General features: G+C 38.6%; 27 non-coding genes across 27 annotated transcripts; all 27 read right to left on the bottom strand.

The window, feature by feature from the left end:
* Nucleotides 1–169: 169 nt before the first annotated feature.
* On the bottom strand, nucleotides 170–241 carry Trnap-ugg (transfer RNA proline (anticodon UGG)). The gene has a single exon. It is a non-coding gene; the product is annotated as a tRNA-Pro (tRNA).
* A 1,016-nt stretch (nucleotides 242–1,257) lies between these two features.
* Nucleotides 1,258–1,329, bottom strand: Trnap-agg (transfer RNA proline (anticodon AGG)). The gene has a single exon. It is a non-coding gene; the product is annotated as a tRNA-Pro (tRNA).
* Nucleotides 1,330–1,412: 83 nt separating this feature from the next.
* On the bottom strand, nucleotides 1,413–1,484 carry Trnap-agg (transfer RNA proline (anticodon AGG)). Its single transcript has one exon. It is a non-coding gene; the product is annotated as a tRNA-Pro (tRNA).
* Nucleotides 1,485–1,567: 83 nt separating this feature from the next.
* Trnap-ugg (transfer RNA proline (anticodon UGG)) lies at nucleotides 1,568–1,639 on the bottom strand. Its single transcript has one exon. It is a non-coding gene; the product is annotated as a tRNA-Pro (tRNA).
* An 83-nt stretch (nucleotides 1,640–1,722) lies between these two features.
* Trnap-ugg (transfer RNA proline (anticodon UGG)) lies at nucleotides 1,723–1,794 on the bottom strand. Its single transcript has one exon. It is a non-coding gene; the product is annotated as a tRNA-Pro (tRNA).
* Nucleotides 1,795–2,640: 846 nt separating this feature from the next.
* Trnap-agg (transfer RNA proline (anticodon AGG)) lies at nucleotides 2,641–2,712 on the bottom strand. The gene has a single exon. It is a non-coding gene; the product is annotated as a tRNA-Pro (tRNA).
* Nucleotides 2,713–3,713: 1,001 nt separating this feature from the next.
* On the bottom strand, nucleotides 3,714–3,785 carry Trnap-agg (transfer RNA proline (anticodon AGG)). The gene has a single exon. It is a non-coding gene; the product is annotated as a tRNA-Pro (tRNA).
* A 238-nt stretch (nucleotides 3,786–4,023) lies between these two features.
* On the bottom strand, nucleotides 4,024–4,095 carry Trnap-ugg (transfer RNA proline (anticodon UGG)). The gene has a single exon. It is a non-coding gene; the product is annotated as a tRNA-Pro (tRNA).
* A 712-nt stretch (nucleotides 4,096–4,807) lies between these two features.
* Trnap-agg (transfer RNA proline (anticodon AGG)) lies at nucleotides 4,808–4,879 on the bottom strand. Its single transcript has one exon. It is a non-coding gene; the product is annotated as a tRNA-Pro (tRNA).
* An 83-nt stretch (nucleotides 4,880–4,962) lies between these two features.
* Nucleotides 4,963–5,034, bottom strand: Trnap-cgg (transfer RNA proline (anticodon CGG)). The gene has a single exon. It is a non-coding gene; the product is annotated as a tRNA-Pro (tRNA).
* A 1,155-nt stretch (nucleotides 5,035–6,189) lies between these two features.
* On the bottom strand, nucleotides 6,190–6,261 carry Trnap-ugg (transfer RNA proline (anticodon UGG)). Its single transcript has one exon. It is a non-coding gene; the product is annotated as a tRNA-Pro (tRNA).
* Nucleotides 6,262–7,107: 846 nt separating this feature from the next.
* On the bottom strand, nucleotides 7,108–7,179 carry Trnap-agg (transfer RNA proline (anticodon AGG)). Its single transcript has one exon. It is a non-coding gene; the product is annotated as a tRNA-Pro (tRNA).
* Nucleotides 7,180–7,572: 393 nt separating this feature from the next.
* Nucleotides 7,573–7,644, bottom strand: Trnap-ugg (transfer RNA proline (anticodon UGG)). The gene has a single exon. It is a non-coding gene; the product is annotated as a tRNA-Pro (tRNA).
* Nucleotides 7,645–8,031: 387 nt separating this feature from the next.
* Nucleotides 8,032–8,103, bottom strand: Trnah-aug (transfer RNA histidin (anticodon AUG)). Its single transcript has one exon. It is a non-coding gene; the product is annotated as a tRNA-His (tRNA).
* A 542-nt stretch (nucleotides 8,104–8,645) lies between these two features.
* Trnap-agg (transfer RNA proline (anticodon AGG)) lies at nucleotides 8,646–8,717 on the bottom strand. The gene has a single exon. It is a non-coding gene; the product is annotated as a tRNA-Pro (tRNA).
* An 83-nt stretch (nucleotides 8,718–8,800) lies between these two features.
* On the bottom strand, nucleotides 8,801–8,872 carry Trnap-agg (transfer RNA proline (anticodon AGG)). Its single transcript has one exon. It is a non-coding gene; the product is annotated as a tRNA-Pro (tRNA).
* An 83-nt stretch (nucleotides 8,873–8,955) lies between these two features.
* On the bottom strand, nucleotides 8,956–9,027 carry Trnap-ugg (transfer RNA proline (anticodon UGG)). The gene has a single exon. It is a non-coding gene; the product is annotated as a tRNA-Pro (tRNA).
* An 83-nt stretch (nucleotides 9,028–9,110) lies between these two features.
* Nucleotides 9,111–9,182, bottom strand: Trnap-ugg (transfer RNA proline (anticodon UGG)). Its single transcript has one exon. It is a non-coding gene; the product is annotated as a tRNA-Pro (tRNA).
* A 387-nt stretch (nucleotides 9,183–9,569) lies between these two features.
* Trnah-aug (transfer RNA histidin (anticodon AUG)) lies at nucleotides 9,570–9,641 on the bottom strand. The gene has a single exon. It is a non-coding gene; the product is annotated as a tRNA-His (tRNA).
* Nucleotides 9,642–10,183: 542 nt separating this feature from the next.
* Trnap-agg (transfer RNA proline (anticodon AGG)) lies at nucleotides 10,184–10,255 on the bottom strand. Its single transcript has one exon. It is a non-coding gene; the product is annotated as a tRNA-Pro (tRNA).
* An 83-nt stretch (nucleotides 10,256–10,338) lies between these two features.
* On the bottom strand, nucleotides 10,339–10,410 carry Trnap-cgg (transfer RNA proline (anticodon CGG)). Its single transcript has one exon. It is a non-coding gene; the product is annotated as a tRNA-Pro (tRNA).
* Nucleotides 10,411–16,700: 6,290 nt separating this feature from the next.
* Trnap-ugg (transfer RNA proline (anticodon UGG)) lies at nucleotides 16,701–16,772 on the bottom strand. Its single transcript has one exon. It is a non-coding gene; the product is annotated as a tRNA-Pro (tRNA).
* An 846-nt stretch (nucleotides 16,773–17,618) lies between these two features.
* Trnap-agg (transfer RNA proline (anticodon AGG)) lies at nucleotides 17,619–17,690 on the bottom strand. The gene has a single exon. It is a non-coding gene; the product is annotated as a tRNA-Pro (tRNA).
* Nucleotides 17,691–18,083: 393 nt separating this feature from the next.
* Trnap-ugg (transfer RNA proline (anticodon UGG)) lies at nucleotides 18,084–18,155 on the bottom strand. Its single transcript has one exon. It is a non-coding gene; the product is annotated as a tRNA-Pro (tRNA).
* Nucleotides 18,156–18,542: 387 nt separating this feature from the next.
* On the bottom strand, nucleotides 18,543–18,614 carry Trnah-aug (transfer RNA histidin (anticodon AUG)). Its single transcript has one exon. It is a non-coding gene; the product is annotated as a tRNA-His (tRNA).
* Nucleotides 18,615–19,615: 1,001 nt separating this feature from the next.
* Trnap-agg (transfer RNA proline (anticodon AGG)) lies at nucleotides 19,616–19,687 on the bottom strand. The gene has a single exon. It is a non-coding gene; the product is annotated as a tRNA-Pro (tRNA).
* Nucleotides 19,688–19,925: 238 nt separating this feature from the next.
* On the bottom strand, nucleotides 19,926–19,997 carry Trnap-ugg (transfer RNA proline (anticodon UGG)). Its single transcript has one exon. It is a non-coding gene; the product is annotated as a tRNA-Pro (tRNA).
* Nucleotides 19,998–20,202: the final 205 nt, after the last annotated feature.

Genomic DNA, 20,202 nt, shown 5'->3' with positions numbered 1-20,202 from the left:
TAATCTTCTTTATAGGGCTCGTCCGGGAATTGAACCTGGGACCTCTTGCACCCGAAGCAAGAATCATACCCCTAGACCAACGAGTCGATAAAGTTTCATTTATCTGCTTCATATTATAGGAATATTACTTTTTGATATTTGGTATAAATTCAAAATAATCTTCTTTATAGGGCTCGTCCGGGAATTGAACCCGGGACCTCTTGCACCCAAAGCAAGAATCATACCCCTAGACCAACGAGCCGGTGAAGTTGCATCTTTTTGCTTCATATTATAAGAATAAATGTTTATGATATTTAGTCCAAATTCCAAAACTTCTTCTTTATAGGGCTCGTCCGGGACTTGCAACCTAAGCAAGAATCATACCCCTAGACCAGGGATGTCCAACATGCGGCCCGCCTGAGATTTTTGTCCGGCCCGCTAGTCATTTTCACTCCAAAAATAGTATTTTGAACTTTGAATCTTGGCCTAAATAAAATGTACCAGTCGGTTATTAGGGGTGCAGTAATAGTATAATATACCTAAATTTCTTGAAATTTAATAGGTTCTGCGGCCCATTGACTTATTTCAGGTGACCAATATAATAAAAGGCTGGACATCACTGTCCTAGACCAACGAGCGGCAGAGGTTAAGTCTTTTCCCTTCATACTGTATAGAATATTTTGACATTTCATGTATTTGACATTTCACTTCATATTATATGAAAGTACGAAGTACGAAAGAAGTTTCATTTATTTGCTTCATATTACATGAATGAAACTTTTTGATATTTGGTATAAATTCAAAATAATCTTCTGTATAGGGCTCGTCCGGGAATTGAACCCGGAACCTCTTGCACCCAAAGCAAGAATCATACCCCTAGACCAACGAGCCGGTGAAGTTGCATCTTTTTGCTTCATATTATAAGAATAAATGTTTATGATATTTAGTCCAAATTCCAAAATTTCTTCTTTATAGGGCTCGTCCGGGACTTGCAACCTAAGCAAGAATCATACCCCTAGACCAGGGATGTCCAACATGCGGCCCGCCTGAGATTTTTGTCCGGCCCGCTAGTCATTTTCACTCCAAAAATAGTATTTTGAACTTTGAATCTTGGCCTAAATAAAATGTACCAGTCGGTTATTAGGGGCGCAGTAATAGTATAATATACCTATTTTTCTTGAAATTTAATAGGTTCTGCGGCCCATTGACTTATTTCAGGTGACAATGCGGCCCAATATAATTGATATTTGGTATAAATTCAAAATATTCTTCTTTATAGGGCTCGTCCGGGAATTGAACCCGGGACCTCTTGCACCCTAAGCAAGAATCATACCCCTAGACCAACGAGCCGATAAAGTTTCATTTATCTGCTTCATATTATATGAATATAACTTTTTGATATTTGGTATAAATTCAAAATATTCTTCTTTATAGGGCTCGTCCGGGAATTGAACCCGGGACCTCTTGCACCCTAAGCAAGAATCATACCCCTAGACCAACGAGCCGATAAAGTTTCATTTATCTGCTTCATATTACATGAATGAAACTTTTTGATATTTGGTATAAATTCAAAATAATCTTCTTTATAGGGCTCGTCCGGGAATTGAACCCGGGTCCTCTTGCACCCAAAGCAAGAATCATACCCCTAGACCAACGAGCCGATGAAGTTTCATTTATTTGCTTCATATTATAACCATAAAACTTTTTGATATTTGGTATAAATTCAAAATAATCTTCTTTATAGGGCTCGTCCGGGAATTGAACCCGGGACCTCTTGCACCCAAAGCAAGAATCATACCCCTAGACCAACGAGCCGGTGAAGTTGCATCTTTTTGCTTCATATTATAAGAATAAATGTTTATGATATTTAGTCCAAATTCCAAAACTTCTTCTTTATAGGGCTCGTCCGGGACTTGCAACCTAAGCAAGAATCATACCCCTAGACCAGGGATGTCCAACATGCGGCCCGCCTGAGATTTTTGTCCGGCCCACTAGTCATTTTCACTCCAAAAATAGTATTTTGAACTTTGAATCTTGGCCTAAATAAAATGTACCAGTCGGTTATTAGGGGCGCAGTAATAGTATAATATACCTATTTTTCTTGAAATTTAATAGGTTCTGCGGTCCATTGACTTATTTCAGGTGACAATGCGGCCCAATATAATTGATATTTGGTATAAATTCAAAATATTCTACTTTATAGGGCTCGTCCGGGAATTGAACCCGGGACCTCTTGCACCCAAAGCAAGAATCATATCCCTAGACCAACGAGCCGGTGAAGTTGCATCTTTTTGCTTCATATTATAAGAATAAAAGTTTATGATATTTAGTCCAAATTCCAAAACTTCTTCTTTATAGGGCTCGTCCGGGACTTGCAACCTAAGCAAGAATCACACCCCTAGACCAGGGATGTCCAACATGCGGCCCGCCTGAGATTTTTGTCCGGCCCGCTAGTCATTTTCACTCCAAAAATAGTATTTTGAACTTTGAATCTTGGCCTAAATAAAATGTACCAGTCGGTTATTAGGGGCGCAGTAATAGCATAATATACCTATTTTTCTTGAAATTTAATAGGTTCTGCGGTCCATTGATTTATTTCAGGTGACAATGCGGCCCAATATAATTGATATTTGGTATAAATTCAAAATATTCTTCTTTATAGGGCTCGTCCGGGAATTGAACCCGGGACCTCTTGCACCCTAAGCAAGAATCATACCCCTAGACCAACGAGCCGATAAAGATTCATTTATCTGCTTCATATTATATGAATAAAACTTTTTGATATTTGGTATAAATTCAAAAAAATCTTCTTTATAGGGCTCGTCCGGGAATTGAACCCGGGACCTCTTGCACCCAAAGCAAGAATCATATCCCAAGACCAACGAGCCGATGAAGTTGCATCTTTTTGCTTCATATTATAAGAATAAATGTTTATGATATTTAGTCCAAATTCCAAAACTTCTTCTTTATAGGGCTCGTCCGGGACTTGCAACCTAAGCAAGAATCATACCCCTAGACCAGGGATGTCCAACATGCGGCCCGCCTGAGATTTTTGTCCGGCCCGCTAGTCATTTTCACTCCAAAAATAGTATTTTGAACTTTGAATCTTGGCCTAAATAAAATGTACCAGTCGGTTATTAGGGGCGCAGTAATAGTATAATATACCTATTTTTCTTGAAATTTAATAGGTTCTGCGGTCCATTGACTTATTTCAGGTGACAATGCGGCCCAATATAATTGATATTTGGTATAAATTCAAAATATTCTTCTTTATAGGGCTCGTCCGGGAATTGAACCCGGGACCTCTTGCACCCAAAGCAAGAATCATATCCCTAGACCAACGAGCCGGTGAAGTTGCATCTTTTTGCTTCATATTATAAGAATAAATGTTTATGATATTTAGTCCAAATTCCAAAACTTCTTCTTTATAGGGCTCTTCCGGGACTTGCAACCTAAGCAAGAATCACACCCCTAGACCAGGGATGTCCAACATGCGGCCCGCCTGAGATTTTTGTCCGGCCCGCTAGTCATTTTCACTCCAAAAATAGTATTTTGAACTTTGAAACTTGGCCTAAATAAAATGTACCAGTCGGTTATTAGGGGCGCAGTAATAGTATAATATACCTATTTTTCTTGAAATTTAATAGGTTCTGCGGCCCATTGACTTATTTCAGGTGACAATGCGGCCCAATATAATTGATATTTGGTATAAATTCAAAATATTCTTCTTTATAGGGCTCGTCTGGGAATTGAACCCGGGACCTCTTGCACCCTAAGCAAGAATCATACCCCTAGACCAACGAGCCGATAAAGTTTCATTTATCTGCTTCATATTATATGAATATAACTTTTTGATATTTGGTATAAATTCAAAATAATCTTCTTTATAGGGCTCGTCCGGGAATTGAACCTGGGACCTCTTGCACCCGAAGCAAGAATCATACCCCTAGACCAACGAGTCGATAAAGTTTCATTTATCTGCTTCATATTATAGGAATATTACTTTTTGATATTTGGTATAAATTCAAAATAATCTTCTTTATAGGGCTCGTCCGGGAATTGAACCCGGGACCTCTTGCACCCAAAGCAAGAATCATACCCCTAGACCAACGAGCCGGTGAAGTTGCATCTTTTTGCTTCATATTATAAGAATAAATGTTTATGATATTTAGTCCAAATTCCAAAACTTCTTCTTTATAGGGCTCGTCCGGGACTTGCAACCTAAGCAAGAATCATACCCCTAGACCAGGGATGTCCAACATGCGGCCCGCCTGAGATTTTTGTCCGGCCCGCTAGTCATTTTCACTCCAAAAATAGTATTTTGAACTTTGAATCTTGGCCTAAATAAAATGTACCAGTCGGTTATTAGGGGTGCAGTAATAGTATAATATACCTAAATTTCTTGAAATTTAATAGGTTCTGCGGCCCATTGACTTATTTCAGGTGACCAATATAATAAAAGGCTGGACATCACTGTCCTAGACCAACGAGCGGCAGAGGTTAAGTCTTTTCCCTTCATACTGTATAGAATATTTTGACATTTCATGTATTTGACATTTCACTTCATATTATATGAAAGTACGAAGTACGAAAGAAGTTTCATTTATTTGCTTCATATTACATGAATGAAACTTTTTGATATTTGGTATAAATTCAAAATAATCTTCTGTATAGGGCTCGTCCGGGAATTGAACCCGGAACCTCTTGCACCCAAAGCAAGAATCATACCCCTAGACCAACGAGCCGATGAAGTTTCATTTATTTGCTTCATATTATAACCATAAAACTTTTTGATATTTGGTATAAATTCAAAATAATCTTCTGTATAGGGCTCGTCCGGGAATTGAACCCGGGACCTCTTGCACCCTAAGCAAGAATCATACCCCTAGACCAACGAGCCGATAAAGTTTCATTTATCTGCTTCATATTACATGAATGAAACTTTTTGACATTTGGTATAAATTCAAAATAATCTTCTTTATAGGGCTCGTCCGGGAATTGAACCCGGGACCTCTTGCACCCGAAGCAAGAATCATACCCCTAGACCAACGAGTCGATAAAGTTTCATTTATCTGCTTCATATTATAGGAATATTAGTTTTTGATATTTGGTATAAATTCAAAATAATCTTCTGTATAGGGCTCGTCCGGGAATTGAACCCGGAACCTCTTGCACCCAAAGCAAGAATCATACCCCTAGACCAACGAGCCGATGAAGTTTGATTTATTTGCTTCATATTATAACCATAAAACTTTTTGATATTTGGTATAAATTCAAAATAACCTGTTTATAGGGCTCGTCCGGGAATTGAACACGGGACCTCTTGCACCCAAAGCAAGAATCATACCCCTAGACCAACGAGCCGGTGAAGTTGCATCTTTTTGCTTCATATTATAAGAATAAATGTTTATGATATTTAGTCCAAATTCCAAAATTTCTTCTTTATAGGGCTCGTCCGGGACTTGCAACCTAAGCAAGAATCATACCCCTAGACCAGGGATGTCCAACATGCGGCCCGCCTGAGATTTTTGTCCGGCCCGCTAGTCATTTTCACTCCAAAAATAGTATTTTGAACTTTGAATCTTGGCCTAAATAAAATGTACCAGTCGGTTATTAGGGGCGCAGTAATAGTATAATATACCTAATTTTCTTGAAATTTAATAGGTTCTGCGGCCCATTGACTTATTTCAGGTGACAATGCGTCCCAATATAATTGATATTTGGTATAAATTCAAAATAATCTTCTTTATAGGGCTCGTCCGGGAATTGAACCCGGGACCTCTTGCACCCAAAGCAAGAATCATACCCCTAGGCCAACGAGCCGGTGAAGTTGCATCTTTTTGCTTCATATTATAAGAATAAATGTTTATGATATTTAGTCCAAATTCCAAAATTTCTTCTTTATAGGGCTCGTCCGGGACTTGCAACCTAAGCAAGAATCATACCCCTAGACCAGGGATGTCCAACATGCGGCCCGCCTGAGATTTTTGTCCGGCCCGCTAGTCATTTTCACTCCAAAAATAGTATTTTGAACTTTGAATCTTGGCCTAAATAAAATGTACCAGTCGGTTATTAGGGGCGCAGTAATAGTATAATATACCTAATTTTCTTGAAATTTAATAGGTTCTGCGGCCCATTGACTTATTTCAGGTGACAATGCGTCCCAATATAATTGATATTTGGTATAAATTCAAAATATTCTTCTTTATAGGGCTCGTCCGGGAATTGAACCCGGGACCTCTTGCACCCAAAGCAAGAATCATACCCCTAGACCAACGAGCCGGTGAAGTTGCATCTTTTTGCTTCATATTATAAGAATAAATGTTTATGATATTTAGTCCAAATTCCAAAATTTCTTCTTTATAGGGCTCGTCCGGGACTTGCAACCTAAGCAAGAATCATACCCCTAGACCAGGGATGTCCAACATGCGGCCCGCCTGAGATTTTTGTCCGGCCCGCTAGTCATTTTCACTCCAAAAATAGTATTTTGAACTTTGAATCTTGGCCTAAATAAAATGTACCAGTCGGTTATTAGGGGCGCAGTAATAGTATAATATACCTAATTTTCTTGAAATTTAATAGGTTCTGCGGCCCATTGACTTATTTCAGGTGACAATGCGTCCCAATATAATTGATATTTGGTATAAATTCAAAATAATCTTCTGTATAGGGCTCGTCCGGGAATTGAACCCGGGACCTCTTGCACCCAAAGCAAGAATCATACCCCTAGGCCAACGAGCCGGTGAAGTTGCATCTTTTTGCTTCATATTATAAGAATAAATGTTTATGATATTTAGTCCAAATTCCAAAATTTCTTCTTTATAGGGCTCGTCCGGGACTTGCAACCTAAGCAAGAATCATACCCCTAGACCAGAGATGTCCAACATGCGGCCCGCCTGAGATTTTTGTCCGGCCCGCTAGTCATTTTCACTCCAAAAATAGTATTTTGAACTTTGAATCTTGGCCTAAATAAAATGTACCAGTCGGTTATTAGGGGCGCAGTAATAGTATAATATACCTATTTTTCTTGAAATTTAATAGGTTCTGCGGCCCATTGACTTATTTCAGGTGACAATGCGGCCCAATATAATTGATATTTGGTATAAATTCAAAATAATCTTCTTTATAGGGCTCGTCCGGGAATTGAACCCGGGACCTCTTGCACCCTAAGCAAGAATCATACCCCTAGACCAACGAGCCGATAAAGTTTCATTTATCTGCTTCATATTATATGAATATAACTTTTTGATATTTGGTATAAATTCAAAATATTCTTCTTTATAGGGCTCGTCCGGGAATTGAACCCGGGACCTCTTGCACCCTAAGCAAGAATCATACCCCAAGACCAACGAGCCGATAAAGTTTCATTTATCTGCTTCATATTACATGAATGAAACTTTTTGATATTTGGTATAAATTCAAAATAATCTTCTTTATAGGGCTCGTCCGGGAATTGAACCAGGGTCCTCTTGCACCCAAAGCAAGAATCATACCCCTAGACCAACGAGCCGATGAAGTTTCATTTATTTGCTTCATATTATAACCATAAAACTTTTTGATATTTGGTATAAATTCAAAATAATCTTCTTTATAGGGCTCGTCCGGGAATTGAACCCGGGACCTCTTGCACCCAAAGCAAGAATCATACCCCTAGACCAACGAGCCGGTGAAGTTGCATCTTTTTGCTTCATATTATAAGAATAAATGTTTATGATATTTAGTCCAAATTCCAAAATTTCTTCTTTATAGGGCTCGTCCGGTACTTGCAACCTAAGCAAGAATCATACCCCTAGACCAGGGATGTCCAACATGCGACCCGCCTGAGATTTTTGTCCGGCCCGCTAGTCATTTTCACTCCAAAAATAGTATTTTGAACTTTGAATCTTGGCCTAAATAAAATGTACCAGTCGGTTATTAGGGGCGCAGTAATAGCATAATATACCTATTTTTCTTGAAATTTAATAGGTTCTGCGGTCCATTGATTTATTTCAGGTGACAATGCGGCCCAATATAATTGATATTTGGTATAAATTCAAAATATTCTTCTTTATAGGGCTCGTCCGGGAATTGAACCCGGGACCTCTTGCACCATAAGCAAGAATCATACCCCTAGACCAACGAGCCGATAAAGATTCATTTATCTGCTTCATATTATATGAATAAAACTTTTTGATATTTGGCATAAATTCAAAATAATCTTCTGTATAGGGCTCGTCCGGGAATTGAACCCGGGACCTCTTGCACCCAAAGCAAGAATCATACCCCTAGGCCAACGAGCCGGTGAAGTTGCATCTTTTTGCTTCATATTATAAGAATAAATGTTTATGATATTTAGTCCAAATTCCAAAATTTCTTCTTTATAGGGCTCGTCCGGGACTTGCAACCTAAGCAAGAATCATACCCCTAGACCAGGGATGTCCAACATGCGGCCCGCCTGAGATTTTTGTCCGGCCCGCTAGTCATTTTCACTCCAAAAATAGTATTTTGAACTTTGAATCTTGGCCTAAATAAAATGTACCAGTCGGTTATTAGGGGCGCAGTAATAGTATAATATACCTATTTTTCTTGAAATTTAATAGGTTCTGCGGCCCATTGACTTATTTCAGGTGACAATGCGGCCCAATATAATTGATATTTGGTATAAATTCAAAATATTCTTCTTTATAGGGCTCGTCCGGGAATTGAACCCGGGACCTCTTGCACCCTAAGCAAGAATCATACCCCTAGACCAACGAGCCGATAAAGTTTCATTTATCTGCTTCATATTATATGAATATAACTTTTTGATATTTGGTATAAATTCAAAATATTCTTCTTTATAGGGCTCGTCCGGGAATTGAACCCGGGACCTCTTGCACCCTAAGCAAGAATCATACCCCTAGACCAACGAGCCGATAAAGTTTCATTTATCTGCTTCATATTACATGAATGAAACTTTTTGATATTTGGTATAAATTCAAAATAATCTTCTTTATAGGGCTCGTCCGGGAATTGAACCCGGGTCCTCTTGCACCCAAAGCAAGAATCATACCCCTAGACCAACGAGCCGATGAAGTTTCATTTATTTGCTTCATATTATAACCATAAAACTTTTTGATATTTGGTATAAATTCAAAATAATCTTCTTTATAGGGCTCGTCCGGGAATTGAACCCGGGACCTCTTGCACCCAAAGCAAGAATCATACCCCTAGACCAACGAGCCGGTGAAGTTGCATCTTTTTGCTTCATATTATAAGAATAAATGTTTATGATATTTAGTCCAAATTCCAAAATTTCTTCTTTATAGGGCTCGTCCGGTACTTGCAACCTAAGCAAGAATCATACCCCTAGACCAGGGATGTCCAACATGCGACCCGCCTGAGATTTTTGTCCGGCCCGCTAGTCATTTTCACTCCAAAAATAGTATTTTGAACTTTGAATCTTGGCCTAAATAAAATGTACCAGTCGGTTATTAGGGGTGCAGTAATAGCATAATATACCTATTTTTCTTGAAATTTAATAGGTTCTGCGGTCCATTGATTTATTTCAGGTGACAATGCGGCCCAATATAATTGATATTTGGTATAAATTCAAAATATTCTTCTTTATAGGGCTCGTCCGGGAATTGAACCCGGGACCTCTTGCACCATAAGCAAGAATCATACCCCTAGACCAACGAGCCGATAAAGATTCATTTATCTGCTTCATATTATATGAATAAAACTTTTTGATATTTGGCATAAATTCAAAAAAATCTTCTTTATAGGGCTCGTCCGGGAATTGAACCCGGGACCTCTTGCACCCAAAGCAAGAATCATATCCCTAGACCAACGAGCCGATGAAGTTGCATCTTTTTGCTTCATATTATAAGAATAAATGTTTATGATATTTAGTCCAAATTCCAAAACTTCTTCTTTATAGGGCTCGTCCGGGACTTGCAACCTAAGCAAGAATCATACCCCTAGACCAGGGATGTCCAACATGCGGCCCGCCTGAGATTTTTGTCCGGCCCGCTAGTCATTTTCACTCCAAAAATAGTATTTTGAACTTTGAATCTTGGCCTAAATAAAATGTACCAGTCGGTTATTAGGGGCGCAGTAATAGTATAATATACCTATTTTTCTTGAAATTTAATAGGTTCTGCGGTCCATTGACTTATTTCAGGTGACAATGCGGCCCAATATAATTGATATTTGGTATAAATTCAAAATATTCTTCTTTATAAGGCTCGTCCGGGAATTGAACCCGGGACCTCTTGCACCCTAAGCAAGAATCATACCCCTAGACCAACGAGCCGATAAAGTTTCATTTATCTGCTTCATATTATATGAATATAACTTTTTGATATTTGGTATAAATTCAAAATAATCTTCTTTATAGGGCTCGTCCGGGAATTGAACCCGGGACCTCTTGCACCCGAAGCAAGAATCATACCCCTAGACCAACGAGCCGATAAAGTTTCATTTATCTGCTTCATATTATATGAATATAACTTTTTGATATTTGGTATAAATTGAAAATAATCTTCTTTATAGGGCTCGTCCGGGAATTGAACACGGGACCTCTTGCACCCAAAGCAAGAATCATACCCCTAGACCAACGAGCCGGTGAAGTTGCATCTTTTTGCTTCATATTATAAGAATAAATGTTTATGATATTTAGTCCAAATTCCAAAATTTCTTCTTTATAGGGCTCGTCCGGGACTTGCAACCTAAGCAAGAATCATACCCCTAGACCAGGGATGTCCAACATGCGGCCCGCCTGAGATTTTTGTCCGGCCCGCTAGTCATTTTCACTCCAAAAATAGTATTTTGAACTTTGAATCTTGGCCTAAATAAAATGTACCAGTCGGTTATTAGGGGCGCAGTAATAGTATAATATACCTAATTTTCTTGAAATTTAATAGGTTCTGCGGCCCATTGACTTATTTCAGGTGACAATGCGTCCCAATATAATTGATATTTGGTATAAATTTAAAATAATCTTCTTTATAGGGCTCGTCCGGGAATTGAACCCGGGACCTCTTTTTTTTTTTTTTTTTTTTTTTTTTGTAAATCATATAAAATTATTTTTTTTTTATTTTTTAACCCTTTCTTGGGTTTTAACACGACAATGCACGATCAATACACTAAAACAATATTCGATATGCAATACACTTATGTACATAAATACTTCTTTTTATACTGTCACAATCGAAATTAATTTGAGCACATACTATTCCAAAGGATTTGTGTTACTGAGTTGTAAACACTTGTCTGGCGACTTTTCTCTGCGCTATTGCGCGCTTTTGACATGGCTTTTATTCTGTTTATCACATCTTGATAGAGAAACGGTTCTTGTTCGAAAATCACTTTGTTCCTAGATAGCCATATGCAGTACCTTGAAATGCTTAACAATAATATTGTTGCATTCAAATTGGTTTCGCAAACACAAAGTTGTTTTAGTGAACTCAAGTCCAAGGCAATACACATTTGTGGAGAAACTTTCGGCATCAAAACACCGCTGATGTTAAATATTATCACGTTTACATAATCCCATATGGGTTGTATACATACACAATCATAAAACAAATGATATACATCTTCATCATGAAGGTCACATAATGGGCATCTTGATGTTTTTTGTATACGTGCTATGCGCTCATTAATACATAAGGGTAGCACATTCCATACCATCTTGTAACCAAAAGTTTTTAAATAATTTGGTAGTACCTTATTGTGAATGCCAGTCCACATGTTTGGCATATTTATGGGGAACATAGGTACTAGTACTTGTGCATTTCTCTCGTTTACAATTCTCCTGTAAATTTGTTTGGTTGTCTTTTCAGCAATTTCATCAATGGTAATGCTGTAACGTTTCAGGATATCAACTACGTTGCTATAATATGACGTGGGTTGTGAAGCATGCAACACAGAATTATTTACAGGCATTGCCAGCATTTTACACAACGTAAAGCCAATGTAATATTCAAGGAAATACAGCGGTAGGTGTATGCTGTTATTTTGCTTTCGAGCGTTGTAATATTTCTTAACAACTTTTAACTTCAAGATATCTAAATACAATGGGATGTCAATACAGTCGTATCCACCGTTTTCCCTGGTTTTACTTATCGTTTCCATGTTTAATTTTGCACCAGTGCTAAAAACATAATTTTCAACAATTTTGCGTACATTTCGGCGCTGCTGAAGCGCAAGATCATACACTCTAGAACCATACACAAAAATGGGCAATAATAGTGTTTTTACAATTAGCGATTTTCCATCATACGTCGATTTAAATTTTGAGAAATTCGATACCTTCAAACGCATGCTACGCACCTTGTTTTCGAGCCAATCAGTAATTGCCTGAGGTTTACCATAAGGAACGTTCAAAACATTTATCGAATCGACCCAGGAAAGCGTGGGAAGCTGAGAGTTTTTGCTTTGCTTCCTACCTAGTTTCAAAGCCGTTACTTTACTGAAGTTCACTTTTATTCCCGTCGCTGTAAGGTATTCACCTAATACAAAAAAGGCTTGTGACACCGATTGTTCATCTTGGAGGACCAAGGTTGTATCATCGGCGTATGCTATAGTTTTCACAACTTTACCGCCTGAAGCTGGTAGATGTAAACCTTGTATAGCTGTATTCTTGTTTAAAGCAATTATAACCGGCTCCATTGCTAACAGGAACAAATACAAACTTAATGGATCTCCTTGTCGTAAACCGCGTTCGACGCGAAAATCTGCCCCTATATGCCCATTGATCATTACACATGTCTGATTATTTATCAGCGTAGTTGTGATCATTTTCGTAAAAATTTCACCAAAACCGAATTTTTTCAGAATTTCAACCAAGAATTCATGGTCGACGCAGTCAAATGCTTTGTAGATGTCAAGAGATACAATGTATCCCTCGGTGTTTCTATTTTTAATATATTCAATACAGTCTCTAAGCAGCGCTGTTCCATCGTTTATATCTCTGCCACACACTGCAAACTGCGTGTCATTGATAAGTTTTGGTACAAAGCTTTTCAATCGTAATGTCATCATTTTGCTAAATATCTTATAATCGACATTCAGTAATGTTATCGGTCGATAATTTTTTATATCAGTCCGTTCGCCTTTCTTAAATATCAGAGTTAGCAGTCCCCGAGTCAACTCGGCGGGTGGTTGTGATTCAGCAAAAAACTCTTTCGCTACTTCAATCAGCGTGTCGCCTACAAGGCTCCAGAACGTTTTGTAGAATTCTATGCTTAAGCCATCGAGCCCCGGTGTTTTACCATTTTTCATGGATTTAATGGCGAAAAGCATCTCGTCCTTAGTTACTTCCAGCTCTAAGGTCTCTGTGGTGTCTCTATCTATTTTTTGTTCAATATCCTGTAGGAACGCGCTTTGTCTCCATTTGTCAAGTTTTAGTTTCGAGTATAAGGTTTTATAAAAATCAGTCGCAACGTCTAGTTTTTCTTTCGGCGTGTTTGCTTCAATGTTTTGATTTGTGCGCAGCGACTCGATGTAGGTCGCTCTGTGATGTTCTTTCAGCTTGCGGTAGAAAAACTTTGTCGGGCGATCTCCATAGTCAAGTTCATTTGCATGAGCAATTATTCTAATTTTCTTTCGTTTTTCTTTGTGGATAGTAATTAGTTCGGCTTTTGTTTTGCGAAACTCTGTCATGACTTTTTTGCCTTCATTTAAGTCTTGGCGCAAATCATTGAGGCTTGCGTTTAATTCGTGTTCTCGCTGATTCTTTTTTTGGTGAATTCGCTTCGAGTGTTTCTGCACCAGTTCTCTTATTCGGTACTTTGTATCAACCCACCAATCGAGTTTATTTTTGTAAAGAACTTGCAGACTTTTATAATCATGCCAGCTTTCTTTTAATTCTTGAGTAAGGTCTTCATTTTCGTAAACGGTGACATTGTTTTTCCAGTAGCCATTGCCGTAGTTTCTGGAAATGTTTAATTTGATATCAACGTGAATCACATCGTGATCACTTACAGCGCAAGGTTCGATGACATGATTAATGTGCGTGAGCTCGTCTGAACCGTAAAAGCGGTCCAGCCTTGAGTGCGCTTCGTTGCCATGCCAAGTAAAATCTTTTCCGTTCGGTCGTGATATTCTATAGAGGTCTTTCAATCCGTAGGTTTCGCACAAATCCTTCAGGGACTTCGACTCATACCGTTTAACTTGGTGCGCCATAAAGTTATTGCGATCTTTTTGTCGGTCGTCGACGCAGTTGAAATCCCCCGCCAACATTGTTGGTAATTTGCTGTGCACATAAGGATATATGCCGTCATAAAACCGATCTTGCGTGTTGCATTCGTTGCCACTTCCGCGTACTGGTGCGTAAACGTTTACAATGTGCATACTTTCGCCAAAAACACTAATATCCGCGGCTAATACTCTCCCAAAGTTGTCAAAATTTACGCTTTTAACCTCTATATGCTTGTTATTTATTAGTATAGCCAGGCCTCTTGATTGCGTGTTTCCTGAATTCCACAGCGCACGCTTACCCCATTCTTTTGTCCACTGTATTTCGTCCCCCGGGCTAGAGTGCGTTTCTTGTAACAAGGCAACGTCAACGTTTTTGGTGCGTAGCAAGTCATAAACGAAGGCGCGTTTGTCTTGCTTTCGCAATCCATTACAATTAAGACTGAGAATACGTAGAAGAAACATAATAAACGATAACGTAAGGTATCTAAATCCGGAAAAACGAATACAATAATTACTATTTAAATATAATCTTTAATCCCTTCAATACTTTCACATGTGTATTTATATCCACAATTACAAAAGTATGATTGAGAGGGGCTTATGGCCTTACAAACCACCTCTTCACAGTCACAATGTATAACACACAAATTGCATTCTGTGTTCACACATTTGCCTTGTGTTCTAATTGGGGGTATTAGGTTGTAGCTCTTACACAAACACTCACACAATGAAGCATTACAGGTTGCACATTCAACAAAGTTCTCACCATACTCTGATACATGAGTGTGTGCTTTACAGCAGGATAGGTATTTTAATTCACTTTGACACACATCACAAGGAAAGTCATGCATGTTTCCTTCTGGAATTATCTGTTTAATTCTGTCATTACAGGTATTTATTACTATATAATCTTCAGGGCATTTACTACATTTCCATTTCTTGCACTCCAAGATATGTTCTTCATTGTCACATGCTAGACATTTGACTATGTAAGTATTATCATTATGGCTAACCTTTGTGCAGGGCTCCTCAGATGCCTCCTCTGGAGAGGGTCTTTTCCTGTCACTCCTCCTGTCAGTATTCTTTTCTATTGAGTTGTCTTCATTCATATGTACTTCTGTTAGATTGTTTTCTGTCATGTCAAACCAGTCCCTAGGTTGTTCTTCACCTTTCTTTGTGGTTGCTGTATCAGGTTCATTGCTGTCATTGTTCTTTCCATCTTCAGTATTGTCCTTGTTTGTGTTCATTATAGAATTTTCATGGTTTTCTTCATTGTGAGTGTGGCCAGGTGATTGGTGTCTAGTGAGGGGGTTTCTATAATAATCCATACCTCTTCTAGGGTTTGGCTGATTGTTCTCTTCCAGTGGGGGGTATTCAGAGTTATTTTTGGCAGGACAGTTGATGTGTTTGTGTCCTGGTTTGTTGCAGTACTGGCATGTTGCCAACTGTCCTTGGTATTTGACTAGCAGTTCTTCTCCAAGAATATTTAAATAGCTTGGTATTGGTGTTTGATCCAGTTCATCTTTAGCCATTTCCATAATATAAACACCACTGAACAAAGCCTTTGCATCTTTTTTTGGGAAACATTTAATGATTTTACCATGATTTTCTTCTAAGTATGATTTCAAGGCTTCAATAGGAAATGGTGTAGGAATCCAAGATATATGAACATATACCTTATCCGGTTCATACAGCTTTAGGTACCGAATTTCTTCAAGATTAAGAAGTTTTTCATGTAAATCCAGAACATGCTCTCTCGACTTGCAGGTAATATCGATATTGCCGCCTTTCTTCTCCACTAGGCCAACGAGTAATTTTAAAGAAAAGTTAATCTTTTCAAAAATTTTCCAAAGATCTTCCCTTTTGGTACCATAAGATACTCTAAACGTTAGGCAATTTGGCCTTGCATACTCCATTGTTCTTAACTTCTTCTTAACTTTGTCCGAATAAGAAACATGTTTAATTTCTGCCATAACTTTCGATGATTCAGAGCACTCAAGTGCAAATATTTAACAATATAAGCCGGCGTAATGGGTGGCTAACCCAAACTATTCTACCAGATTTCCACGCGGTTGCTTAACTTCGTCCACTACAGTCCACCGCTCTACCAACTCAACCCGGGACCTCTTGCACCCAAAGCAAGAATCATACCCCTAGGCCAACGAGCCGGTGAAGTTGCATCTTTTTGCTTCATATTATAAGAATAAATGTTTATGATATTTAGTCCAAATTCCAAAATTTCTTCTTTATAGGGCTCGTCCGGGACTTGCAACCTAAGCAAGAATCATACCCCTAGACCAGGGATGTCCAACATGCGGCCCGCCTGAGATTTTTGTCCGGCCCGCTAGTCATTTTCACTCCAAAAATAGTATTTTGAACTTTGAATCTTGGCCTAAATAAAATGTACCAGTCGGTTATTAGGGGCGCAGTAATAGTATAATATACCTAATTTTCTTGAAATTTAATAGGTTCTGCGGCCCATTGACTTATTTCAGGTGACAATGCGTCCCAATATAATTGATATTTGGTATAAATTCAAAATATTCTTCTTTATAGGGCTCGTCCGGGAATTGAACCCGGGACCTCTTGCACCCAAAGCAAGAATCATACCCCTAGACCAACGAGCCGGTGAAGTTGCATCTTTTTGCTTCATATTATAAGAATAAATGTTTATGATATTTAGTCCAAATTCCAAAATTTCTTCTTTATAGGGCTCGTCCGGGACTTGCAACCTAAGCAAGAATCATACCCCTAGACCAGGGATGTCCAACATGCGGCCCGCCTGAGATTTTTGTCCGGCCCGCTAGTCATTTTCACTCCAAAAATAGTATTTTGAACTTTGAATCTTGGCCTAAATAAAATGTACCAGTCGGTTATTAGGGGCGCAGTAATAGTATAATATACCTAATTTTCTTGAAATTTAATAGGTTCTGCGGCCCATTGACTTATTTCAGGTGACAATGCGTCCCAATATAATTGATATTTGGTATAAATTCAAAATAATCTTCTGTATAGGGCTCGTCCGGGAATTGAACCCGGGACCTCTTGCACCCAAAGCAAGAATCATACCCCTAGGCCAACGAGCCGGTGAAGTTGCATCTTTTTGCTTCATATTATAAGAATAAATGTTTATGATATTTAGTCCAAATTCCAAAATTTCTTCTTTATAGGGCTCGTCCGGGACTTGCAACCTAAGCAAGAATCATACCCCTAGACCAGAGATGTCCAACATGCGGCCCGCCTGAGATTTTTGTCCGGCCCGCTAGTCATTTTCACTCCAAAAATAGTATTTTGAACTTTGAATCTTGGCCTAAATAAAATGTACCAGTCGGTTATTAGGGGCGCAGTAATAGTATAATATACCTATTTTTCTTGAAATTTAATAGGTTCTGCGGCCCATTGACTTATTTCAGGTGACAATGCGGCCCAATATAATTGATATTTGGTATAAATTCAAAATAATCTTCTTTATAGGGCTCGTCCGGGAATTGAACCCGGGACCTCTTGCACCCTAAGCAAGAATCATACCCCTAGACCAACGAGCCGATAAAGTTTCATTTATCTGCTTCATATTATATGAATATAACTTTTTGATATTTGGTATAAATTCAAAATATTCTTCTTTATAGGGCTCGTCCGGGAATTGAACCCGGGACCTCTTGCACCCTAAGCAAGAATCATACCCCAAGACCAACGAGCCGATAAAGTTTCATTTATCTGCTTCATATTACATGAATGAAACTTTTTGATATTTGGTATAAATTCAAAATAATCTTCTTTATAGGGCTCGTCCGGGAATTGAACCAGGGTCCTCTTGCACCCAAAGCAAGAATCATACCCCTAGACCAACGAGCCGATGAAGTTTCATTTATTTGCTTCATATTATAACCATAAAACTTTTTGATATTTGGTATAAATTCAAAATAATCTTCTTTATAGGGCTCGTCCGGGAATTGAACCCGGGACCTCTTGCACCCAAAGCAAGAATCATACCCCTAGACCAACGAGCCGGTGAAGTTGCATCTTTTTGCTTCATATTATAAGAATAAATGTTTATGATATTTAGTCCAAATTCCAAAATTTCTTCTTTATAGGGCTCGTCCGGTACTTGCAACCTAAGCAAGAATCATACCCCTAGACCAGGGATGTCCAACATGCGACCCGCCTGAGATTTTTGTCCGGCCCGCTAGTCATTTTCACTCCAAAAATAGTATTTTGAACTTTGAATCTTGGCCTAAATAAAATGTACCAGTCGGTTATTAGGGGCGCAGTAATAGCATAATATACCTATTTTTCTTGAAATTTAATAGGTTCTGCGGTCCATTGATTTATTTCAGGTGACAATGCGGCCCAATATAATTGATATTTGGTATAAATTCAAAATATTCTTCTTTATAGGGCTCGTCCGGGAATTGAACCCGGGACCTCTTGCACCATAAGCAAGAATCATACCCCTAGACCAACGAGCCGATAAAGATTCATTTATCTGCTTCATATTATATGAATAAAACTTTTTGATATTTGGCATAAATTCAAAATAATCTTCTGTATAGGGCTCGTCCGGGAATTGAACCCGGGACCTCTTGCACCCAAAGCAAGAATCATACCCCTAGGCCAACGAGCCGGTGAAGTTGCATCTTTTTGCTTCATATTATAAGAATAAATGTTTATGATATTTAGTCCAAATTCCAAAATTTCTTCTTTATAGGGCTCGTCCGGGACTTGCAACCTAAGCAAGAATCATACCCCTAGACCAGGGATGTCCAACATGCGGCCCGCCTGAGATTTTTGTCCGGCCCGCTAGTCATTTTCACTCCAAAAATAGTATTTTGAACTTTGAATCTTGGCCTAAATAAAATGTACCAGTCGGTTATTAGGGGCGCAGTAATAGTATAATATACCTATTTTTCTTGAAATTTAATAGGTTCTGCGGTCCATTGACTTATTTCAGGTGACAATGCGGCCCAATATAATTGATATTTGGTATAAATTCAAAATATTCTTCTTTATAGGGCTCGTCCGGGAATTGAACCCGGGACCTCTTGCACCCAAAGCAAGAATCATATCCCTAGACCAACGAGCCGGTGAAGTTGCATCTTTTTGCTTCATATTATAAGAATAAATGTTTATGATATTTAGTCCAAATTCCAAAACTTCTTCTTTATAGGGCTCGTCCGGGACTTGCAACCTAAGCAAGAATCACACCCCTAGACCAGGGATGTCCAACATGCGGCCCGCCTGAGATTTTTGTCCGGCCCGCTAGTCATTTTCACTCCAAAAATAGTATTTTGAACTTTGAAACTTGGCCTAAATAAAATGTACCAGTCGGTTATTAGGGGCGCAGTAATAGTATAATATACCTATTTTTCTTGAAATTTAATAGGTTCTGCGGCCCATTGACTTATTTCAGGTGACAATGCGGCCCAATATAATTGATATTTGGTATAAATTCAAAATATTCTTCTTTATAGGGCTCGTCTGGGAATTGAACCCGGGACCTCTTGCACCCTAAGCAAGAATCATACCCCTAGACCAACGAGCCGATAAAGTTTCATTTATCTGCTTCATATTATATGAATATAACTTTTTGATATTTGGTATAAATTCAAAATAATCTTCTTTATAGGGCTCGTCCGGGAATTGAACCTGGGACCTCTTGCACCCGAAGCAAGAATCATACCCCTAGACCAACGAGTCGATAAAGTTTCATTTATCTGCTTCATATTATAGGAATATTACTTTTTGATATTTGGTATAAATTCAAAATAATCTTCTTTATAGGGCTCGTCCGGGAATTGAACCCGGGACCTCTTGCACCCAAAGCAAGAATCATACCCCTAGACCAACGAGCCGGTGAAGTTGCATCTTTTTGCTTCATATTATAAGAATAAATGTTTATGATATTTAGTCCAAATTCCAAAACTTCTTCTTTATAGGGCTCGTCCGGGACTTGCAACCTAAGCAAGAATCATACCCCTAGACCAGGGATGTCCAACATGCGGCCCGCCTGAGATTTTTGTCCGGCCCGCTAGTCATTTTCACTCCAAAAATAGTATT

This window comes from Clavelina lepadiformis, chromosome 7 (genome assembly GCF_947623445.1).
Source record: "Clavelina lepadiformis chromosome 7, kaClaLepa1.1, whole genome shotgun sequence".
NCBI lineage: Eukaryota > Metazoa > Chordata > Ascidiacea > Aplousobranchia > Clavelinidae > Clavelina > Clavelina lepadiformis.
This window is presented reverse-complemented; position numbering and strand designations above follow the sequence as displayed.